Source organism: Ochlerotatus camptorhynchus, unplaced genomic scaffold, assembly GCF_037179485.1.
Source record: "Ochlerotatus camptorhynchus isolate MF236.1 unplaced genomic scaffold, CSIRO-AGI_Acam_v1.1 ptg000112l, whole genome shotgun sequence".
Classification (NCBI taxonomy): Eukaryota; Metazoa; Arthropoda; class Insecta; order Diptera; family Culicidae; genus Ochlerotatus; species Ochlerotatus camptorhynchus.
In genome coordinates, this window is record NW_027040602.1 from 1,438,743 (window position 1) to 1,448,754 (window position 10,012).

The window sequence follows — 10,012 nt, forward strand, 5'->3', positions numbered from 1 at the left end:
CGTAGTTTATGAACAGCCTATACAAAAAATAATATGGACTGCAAGCATAGAGTCAGGTCTCCGTATTAAGATTTACTTCTGAATGATTTTTTTTATGGTATGATCAGTTGTTTCCTTATGTTATATTATATTTCCTCCGTTACTCGCGCCAACTTTTGTAACACGAGTACTCACGCGTTGTACTTTGTACAACAGTGTGAGTTTTCCATTTCCATTTTGCAGCCGAGCTACCAATCGATCTGAAATCAACGAGTATTCCTCAAAAAACTTGCTTTTAACTAAACAAGCTAAATATTTATAACAGTTAACCCTCAAAATATGCGGATAATAGAGAAAATGTAAATGGAAACCGCGTAAATGGTGTCCATACTACGAGGGTTCTGACTTAATTGGTTACAACATGGAATATCTCGAGATCCTGACCAGATAGAAAGTTACTGTATTTGCCAAAGTAGTTCTAGAGATCATAACCTTTTTGCTGGTGGACAGTAGTTCAAAATTTACTCACTACATAGCGCTAGTATACATGTCAAGTTCTCGCATGTGATATATCTCGAAATCCTGACCAGATAGAAAGTTACTGTCTTCGAAAAAGTTGTTCAGGAGTTCAAAGCCTATAGTTCAGAATTTTTTCACTATATGGTGCTAGTATATACGTGAAATTCTCATATAAAATATCTCGAAATCCTGATCATATAAAAAGTTACTGTCTTCGGCAAAGTTGTTCAGGAAGTCAAGGCCTTTTTGCTGGTGGACTTAAGTTCAGAGTTTTTTCACTTTGCAACGCTAGTATATATGAGGAATTCTCGCATATTAAATATCTCTAGATCCTGACCAGACAGAAAGTTACTGTCTTCGGCAAAGTTGTTCAGGATGTTTGGATCTTTTCTTTGGTGTACAGTAATTCAGAATTTTCCCTTTACGTGGCACTAGTATGCGGGTAGAGATATTTTATATGCAAGGATTTCACGTGTCTTTCAACGTCACCTAGTGAGAAAATTATGTACTTTCCACCAACGATAGGGTTTGATCTCCTGGACAACTTTGCCGATTACAGTACATTTTTAGCAGATACTGAGATATATCATATGCGAGAATTGCACGTATATACTAGTACCATGAAGTGAAATATTCTGAACTACCGTCCACTAGCCAAAAGGCCTTGATCCCCTGAACAAATTTGCCCAAGACAGTAACATTCTATCTTGTCATGCTCTCTAGATATTTTATATGAGAGAATTTAACGTGTATACTAGAACTACATAGTGAGAAAATTCTGAACTATTCTACACCAAGCAATAGGCTTTGACGTCCTGAACTACTTTTTCAAAGACAGTAACTTTCTATTTGGTCAGGATCTCGAGATATATCATATGCGAGAAGTATATATGTATACAAACGCCACGTGGTGAGAAAATTCTGAACTACTGTCTACCAGTCGAAAAGTCTTGACCCCCTGAACAAGTTTGTCCAATACAGTAACTTTCTAGCTGGTCAAGAACTCGAGTTATTGTATATGCGAGAATTACACGTATATACTAGCGCCTCGTAGTGTGAAATTTCTGAACTACTCCACCAACGAAAAGAGCTTGACTTCCTGAACAACTTTGCTGAAGGCATTTACTTTCTATCTGGTCAGGATCTAGATATATTTTATGCATGAGAATTTCACATGTATACTAGCACCACGAAGTGAGATAATTCTGAACTATTGTACACTAAGAAATAGGCTTTGACCTCCTGAACAACTTTGCCGAAGACAGTTACTTTCTATCTGGTCAGGATCTCGAGATATTCCATGTTGTAACCAATTAAGTCAATCCCACGTAGTATGGACACCGTTTACGCGGTTTCCATTTACATTTTCTCTATTATCCGCATTTTGGGGGTTAATTGTAATCAAAGTTTAGCTTTTTTAGTTCAGAACAAGTTTTTTGAGGAATACAAGTTGGTTTCAGATCGATTGGCAGCAACAAAATGGCAATGGAAAACTCATATGTGTTGTACAAAGTACAACAGCGCGAGTAACGGGGGGTTAACTTTTATGCATACCGTAAAACGGGGTGTAATTGATCAGCGGGGCAAAATTGATCGCTGAAATTTCTCGTGATATTTTTTCATGTGTAACATGTTTTTCGTTACTAAGCGTACGAATGTATCTTTGTATACATTGTAAAAATATTATGCATAAGTACAATATTGGGTATACTCAGCGATCAAATTCACCCCGCTGATCAATTTCACCCCGTTTTACGGCACCTTCTTTGAAAATTTTTCCACCTAGACGGACCTAACAAATGCGAGATAGGAAGAAGTGACCGTCGTAATTAATTTTAGGCTCATAGGTTGAAAGAACTTCAGCATGTCCAAAATATATTCGTTCCCATTCAGTGTGTCCAAAATATATTATGGACACTGTCCAAAATCAAGTGGAAGGGTCCAAAATATGTGAATATCATGATGTGAAAAGAATTATTTTTCGAGTATATATCAATAAATAAAACATCTAGTGACATTTTACATCCAAGATGAGTAGCTTTGGAACACAACCGCATGTAAATTGCATAATAATAATAAACAAATAATGTTATTTTGACATAAACGTGATCTCACTTCCTCTAGGGGTCCAAAATCAGTTGGTTACCCTAATATAGTGGTTGCTAAGGAAAATACATAGCAACGGAATTATGTTGCATTTCCATTGCTTGCTTCGACTCTTCAACACTCCTCAACATCATTTTTTGGTAGAATCCCAATTGCTTCTCGTAGCTGCCGCAGTTTCACTGCACCCAAAGGCTTGGTGAGAAGATCTGCTTCCATCTGCTCTGTAGGACAGTACCGAATGGACACGATGCCATCTGCTATCAAATCCTTGACGAAACAGTACATAGTGTCGATATGTTTCTACTTTCGTGAGATTCCGTCAGTCGCGGCAAGAGCGATGCAGCTCTGATTGTCTTCATTGATTACAATGGGCAACACCAGATGTTCGCCCAAGTCGTCTACCAATCGACGCAGCCACTGCAGTTCTTGCAAGCATTCTGCACGTGCAATATACTCCGCTTCAGTGCTGGAAAGGGACACACATGCCTGCTTCCTGCTTCCTGCTTCCTTAGCCAACGAGTCCCCCACCGAACTTGAAAATATATCCAGTATTGGACTTCCTGTTGTCGACTTCACCAGCCCAGTCTGCGTCCACGAAACACTCCACTTGAAGGTTGCTACCACCACCCAGGTGTCGCTCGTGGTCTACCGTACCTTTCAGGTAACGAAGCACCCGGTTCGCTTCGTTTCAATCCGATATTGATGGTTTGGTGACCCGCCGCCCGAGAATGGAAGTCGAGATCGCTACGTCCGGGCACGTATTGACAGCGATGTACAACAAAGCTCCGACTAGACTTTGGTATTGTTGCCCATCTGCCAATGAGTCACTATCCTCCTCCTTTTGTTGTACGAAACCGCTGATCATCGGAAAGCGAGAGACTTTGCAATTCTCTATGTTGAACTGCGACAAAAACGAACATGTCTGCCTCCTGTCGAACGTGGATTCCCAGGAAAAACTTCAAGTCGCCCAGTTCCGCAATCTTGAAGTGCTTGCTCAAAGTTACGACCAGTCTCCACAATTCGCAAATAGAGACACGGGTCAGACACAGGTTTGGGACCTATCGACACGGGATGATCGATGAAATCCCATATCAAATTGTAATTGTAATTGTAATTTATTATCGTAACGTTAGCCTGTCGGTTACACCATTGCTCAGGTCAAGGAAAACACAACATTTGATTTTTAACTAAAGGAGAACAATAAGTCATTAGTGGAAGTAGCTTTCTTAGTAGGTATGTAATTCTTAACTAGGTTTGAGATCCTGTTGAGAGCGCTATGTCTTGAATGCGCTGATCGTTGTATGTCGTCGTGTTGCTAGAGGGAGCTGGTTCCAGATGATTGCACCTGCGATCATCACACTCTTCTTCTTCGGTGTGGTGTGATGGGGAATCGCAAAGCAGCGGGCCCGCTCAAGCTGTCCTCTTCTCAGGTGTTGCTGCATATAAGGTGGGAAAGTTCCTGCGTACCCTTGGCGAATAAAACAGCTGATTCTATTCCGGTAATTTGTGTCCAGGTCGTGTCCCAAAATAGAGTTCCTTACAGCAGCAGTGGATTCTCTGCGTCTGAGGCCATAGACAAAGCGAACTGCTGCCTTGAAACAACGGTTTAGTTGATCACGGAGCGCTGATGACAGTCCAGGATAGTAAGTGACGTCACAGTAGGTGAAAAACGGCACGACCACTGCTTGCACCAGCTTTATTCGGGTTTGAACTGACAAAACTGGAGCGAATCTTCGGAGTGTCCGCAACGTTCCAAAAACTTTGGCCGTTATGTCGTTCACATGTCAATTTCACTTCAGGTTGCGATCCATCCTTAGACCAAGATTCACTACGTTGTCAGACAAAATAATGTGTTCTCCGCAGAAAACGATGTTAGTGGTTGGTGCTACCGCTCCTTCTTTGCAAAAAATAATTGCTTGCGTCTTCTTCGGGTTGGGGAAAAGAGAGTTCTGCCTGGCCCATCGCTCTATGCTTTCCAGATCGTTGTTTATGGCTTCGACGAGTTGGTCTACGTTTTGGATGGCACCAGAAATGTAGATCTCTAGGTCATCAGCGTAGAGCTGATAACTGCATCTCAGTCCACGGGGAAGGCTATTGATGTAGAGGCTAAATAGCAAAGTGCTCAAGCACGAGCCCTGGGGTGTACCATCTATCACCGATCTCTGGGAGGACATCACATTTCCTATCCGTACCGCCTGGGTGCGATGATCGAGGAAAGAAGAGATAAGGTCGCATGCATTGTCGGTGAAAGAAAATTCCTCTCGAAGTTTTCTCTGTAATTTGCGATGATCAACACAGTTGAAGGCCAACGAAAAGTCAACCAGGACCATAACTGTACACTGCTCGTTGTCGAAATGGTCATAAATATCGTGCGTCACTTTTGCCAAAGCTGTTGTTGTGCTATGGCCCTTTCTGTATCCTGATTGGTTCGAAGCAAGCAACCTGCGATCGTCCGCTTCCACGTGCCCAACAATTTGATCGAGCAGGATCTTCTCGAGAATCTTGGAGATGGCAGGGAGAACACTAATTGGCCGAAAGTGTTTAGGTTCAGTCGGATTTGTTACCTTTGGTATGGGCGTGATGAGACCTTTTTTCCAGACGGCAGGGAACGATCTGGCATCAATCACCGCATTGTACAGGTGAACCAGTACAGGCAGTACAAACGGGACCAACATCTTAACGAATGAGATAGGGATTCCATCTGAACCTGCAGCATTGGTTTGAACTTCCATTATCTTGCGTGACACTTCGTTGGCTGTAGTCCTTCGGAATTCGAACTGCATCCCACCACGGTCCGTAGCGGTACGGTGCGCCGGTTCAACTTCTGCTCTATTGTCAGTCACAAGCAGTCGATGTCCCTCGCAGAAGAAACGGTTCATCTCATCAGGATCAGCATGCTCAGCGCCAACGTTCTTCTTGGCGTTGTTATGCACACCCTCACGCCGGAGGTTGCTCCAAAGCTTTTTTGCAGGGAGGTTGTGTGCAAAATGCGTTTCCCCGTATCGCTTCTTTGCTGCTGAGATCAACGATGCTGCCTTACTGCGTTTTCGTACGAAGTCGTTCCACTGATTGTCGTTCCTTCTCCTGTTGGGATTTCGCGTGTAGAGTGCGTGTGCTAGGTCTCTCACGGCAATCGCCCTTTCAATTTCTGTTGTAATCCATGGCGTACGTGCATCTTTTACAACAATTTCACGTTCAGGAGCATGTCTGTCCATTAGGTTTTGCAGTTTGGTTGTTATTGTCTGTGCTTTAGTGTTAACGTCGTCGGTGTTGAGTGCCTCTCTGAAGTCCATTGTTTGGAAGTCTGCCTGAAGTGCAACAACATCAACATTACGGAAATTTCTGACCATAATACGCTGATGTGCTGCTTTTCTAACTTTAACGTCGGAGATCAAGAAGATGATCTCATGATCTGAGAGGCTCGAAGATTTTGTCTTAGCTGTACGTATAGATTCAGGACTGTCTGTGATGAGTAGATCGATTGTCGTTGAACTTCTTTCTGCTATTCTTGTGGGTGGTGTTGGTAGGATGGTAAGGTGGAAGGCATCGTGAATACGGATGAGCGATCTCAGATTTCCTGATGACTGTTGAGCAGTGACGTTGATGTTAAAGTCTCCGGCAACGAAGATTCGGTCAAAGGCGAAATCCTGGACATCGAAAAGGAGCTTCTCGTACTCTCGTGCAAAATGCGGGTTCGAATCGGAGGGATTGTAGATGGTGACGATTCTAATGTTGAGATCGTTGATTTTTACCTTAACGACGAGATACTCGAACCTTTGCGCTAGAAACACGTCTGGATCGTATGTAGATTTGAGTACTGGGGTTGCCGTCAGACCTTTCACCACGTAAATCCTGATTCCTCCACAGGATTTGCTTCCACGGCCTCTGTTGGATGGTAATGAATGTTTCACGAAGTTGTAAGCTGGTACACGGACTGGTCCAACAGGTGCAGAGGATTTTAGTTTCGTTTCCGTGACTGCGAAGAAGTGGTATTCCGTCCTGTGAAGCAGTAGTTTGAGCTCGTCGATGTGGCTTTCAAGTCCTCGTACGTTTAGATGTCCAAGTCGTAGATTAGAGATGTTATTGTTCGGCATATTTGTTGGAGATATTCGTATTTTGAGAAAGGTTAGCGTGTGGTGGGTGGTCATTGTTGGGATGATACGTCTGCAGACAAGGCGTTTGAGTACCCCGGAGGCTACTTCATGCATATATCCTCCTGCAGCACGCCATACAGTTACGCGGTTTTGATGTCAATGTGCTTGACGAGCATTCGTCGCTTGCTCGCTATCATTAGCACGGTCCGGAATGTGATTTGCTTTACCATCGTTGCAAACACCTGACCGTAATCAGTACCGTACTTTTGGGAAAACCCCTGTGCAACCAACCTGGCCTTGTATCGCACAATCTGCCCGGACTCATCTTCCTTACACTTGTACACCCACTTGCAGTCAACCACGTTGCAATGTCGGGGTACCGCGCTGGTGGGACTCCGAAGTTCGCTCTTATCGAGACGCACGAAAGAACTGCGATTTTTCGCCAAATGTGACGTTGCGCCCGAATCAATCACCCACGCACTCGCATCATGCTTACCAGACCGCACTATAAACGTGAACGACCTTGAGTCATTTTCGCGCACTGTTTTGGCCTTGGCCTTTTCTTTCTTCTGCTCTGCCTTACCACTGCGACATTTTTCGTAGCGCTTGTTCTTCTAAACTGGACCGTTTCCGAAGTTTATCCGCTTCTCCAGCAGCTTCACTTTCACTAGTTCCTGGGTGAGCTCATCCTCGTTCCGCGCTTCCAAAGCCGTTGTCAGATGATTGAACAACTCCGGAAGTCCTCGCAATATCAGCGCCACTTTAAGACACTCCTTCATTTCAAATCCCGGATTTTCCAGACGCGCATACTGCTTCTCAATTTCCACCAGATAGGCCGCCATGTTATCCCCTACCTTAAAGTTCTGGTTCGTGATTTGTCGAAGTAGGGTCGCTCGCTGCCCTAACGTGGTCTTTTCGTGGTGCTTCTTGAGAGTCGTCCACGTGTCCTTCGCGGTCATTTTGTCACAAATCAGTCTGTATTGCCTCTCATCCTCCATCAAATGAATCGTGACCAACGTCTTCATATCGCCGTCCCTCCAAGCGTCCGTCATCGGTGCCGGAGGAGTACCTGGTTCCACATGCTTACAGAGTTGCTCCCTCCGCAGCAACGCTTTCACAGAGAACGACCATGCTTGATAGTTGATGGTTGAACTACTAATGAAGAAAATCTTTATGGTCAGTATAGGTCAGTATAATATAGTGGTTCCTAAGGAAAATACATAGCAACGGAATGATGTTGAATTTCCATTGCTTGCTTCGACTCTTCAACAACTTTTGCCTGATAAGACTAAGTTATTCTTTACATCTTTCGATGGTTTGTTGATAGTTTTAGTTAGTGAACTCTCGTAAATGTGCTGTTCAAAAAATGACACAATTTTTCAAATGCTGAACATTTAAAAGGCCACACAAAAGGAGCACAGTTTACGAGTTTTTATTACTTTTAAAAGCGCTAAAAGTTGCATTACTACTGTTACTTTGTATAATTGCAGTTTTAACTTAAATAACCCGTCAGTTAAGAAAGTTCTGGAAGTCAACAAACTTTTCGGAAAAATGGGGAGAATTGAAATTAGGATTTTTCGTCCAAAAAAGCTGGATTTCCCATCCCAGGGGAAAGTGGGGCAGTTTGGCCACCTTAAGAAAATCACTAATCATACAAAATTCAGTGGAAAATTCGAATGATGTTTAACCAAATGGATAGTTTCAAGCCCAATAACCGTTGGGGTAAAATGAGCACCCTGCTGGGGTGGTATGAGCGACCTTGTAAACAACGAATAAGAAGAGTTGAAGGGTCAACAATGAACAGTATTACCATAAAAAGATTTAACAGAAACAATTATTTTCTGTAGAAAAAATTAAAATTTTAGAAGTACTGCCTATTTAGGGCTATATGGGAGGATCGAAGAGTGCTGTGCTTGCGGAAAAATTTCCCCCCGTCAATTTTTTGGATTTTGCGTTGTTCCGGATTTTTTTTAAACAGAAAGTGGTATTGGTTACGAACGGATACTTGAATTTCCTGAATTGTGTCGGACGGCCAAGAGTTGTTTCAAGGCTACATTCGGGACATTTCGTGCAAGCTCTATTACAAACCGGATTACCCCGTGAAGCGAACCGTCTACAATTGTGACTTCCCCTCTAACACATCAGGCCAAGCTGTTGGGTTCACTTGGCCAGATTTGGGGAGTTCGTTCCATTTTGTCCTTTATAGTATTTGCATGCTTAATTTTTCGAGTACTAGTACTAGTGATACAACAAACATTTCAAACTCATTAAATACGCGTCAATCAAGCAATACAGCTTGATTGAAAGTTCCAGTACATTATTAATGATTCCCACATTGAAATGTATTGGAGTGGGGCTTATCGTATACGTATCGTATTATAAATAGCTTCGGAATGCTTGCGTTCTTGAAATGGGCTTTTGGCGTTGCGATAGAGCTGTTTTTGTCACCTTCTAACTCCCGGATTTAAGCTTCTTGCAATTATTTATATAAAAGATGGTAGCAGGACGATTCTATCCATAATGCCACTGCCAGTCAGTGGGAGTTAGATTGTAAATACACACACACACACACACTGCCTATTTGGTTTTTCGAAACAGAAGAGGATCTTATGAAGGCCAAATCTCAAGTCTCAAGGCCACTTTCTAAAACGTGAGGTGTTCATGCTGATCACGTCAAACTATAATGCCTAAAATGAACCACATGCCCCACACAACCCCTAGAACGGCTCCCATATACTCTACATGCTGAATCGTGAGTCCCCCCTTTTTCCATTGCATGCAAAATAATAACCCAATGCAGGTCAATTGATGAATTAGTTGTAGTTATAGTATAAATAGTGCTGACAGTATAATATAAATTGAATAAAATGAATATTTACCTGTTAATAATGATCGAGATTGGTGAACAGTAAGGGAAGTTGTTAGTTGATTTAACCATCACAGAGTTTGACAGTAGCGCGATGGTATATTATTATGATGCTAATTAGACGAATCCTGGGAAAGCATCATCCTATAGACGTTTGAGGAACCTCTGAAATCCGGGATGTTCAGTTGAACATCGCTTCTTGAATCACTGAGAGTACCTTCCGAGTCTTCGTATTCTGATTCCACCATTTCAGTGAACAATCTTGTCGTGGCTGTTTTAAACCCGCTTCAGTTATTGATCACCTCTTGCCAATAATCCGCCAATCGACCGCTTCCTTCTACATCGTGCCTTGCGCTGGTTTTCCTATTTTCTTCTTCTCCAGGATCCCATACTAAAGGGCTTTCCTGATAACCTGTTTTTTTTTGTTATTATTAATTTATTTGATAAG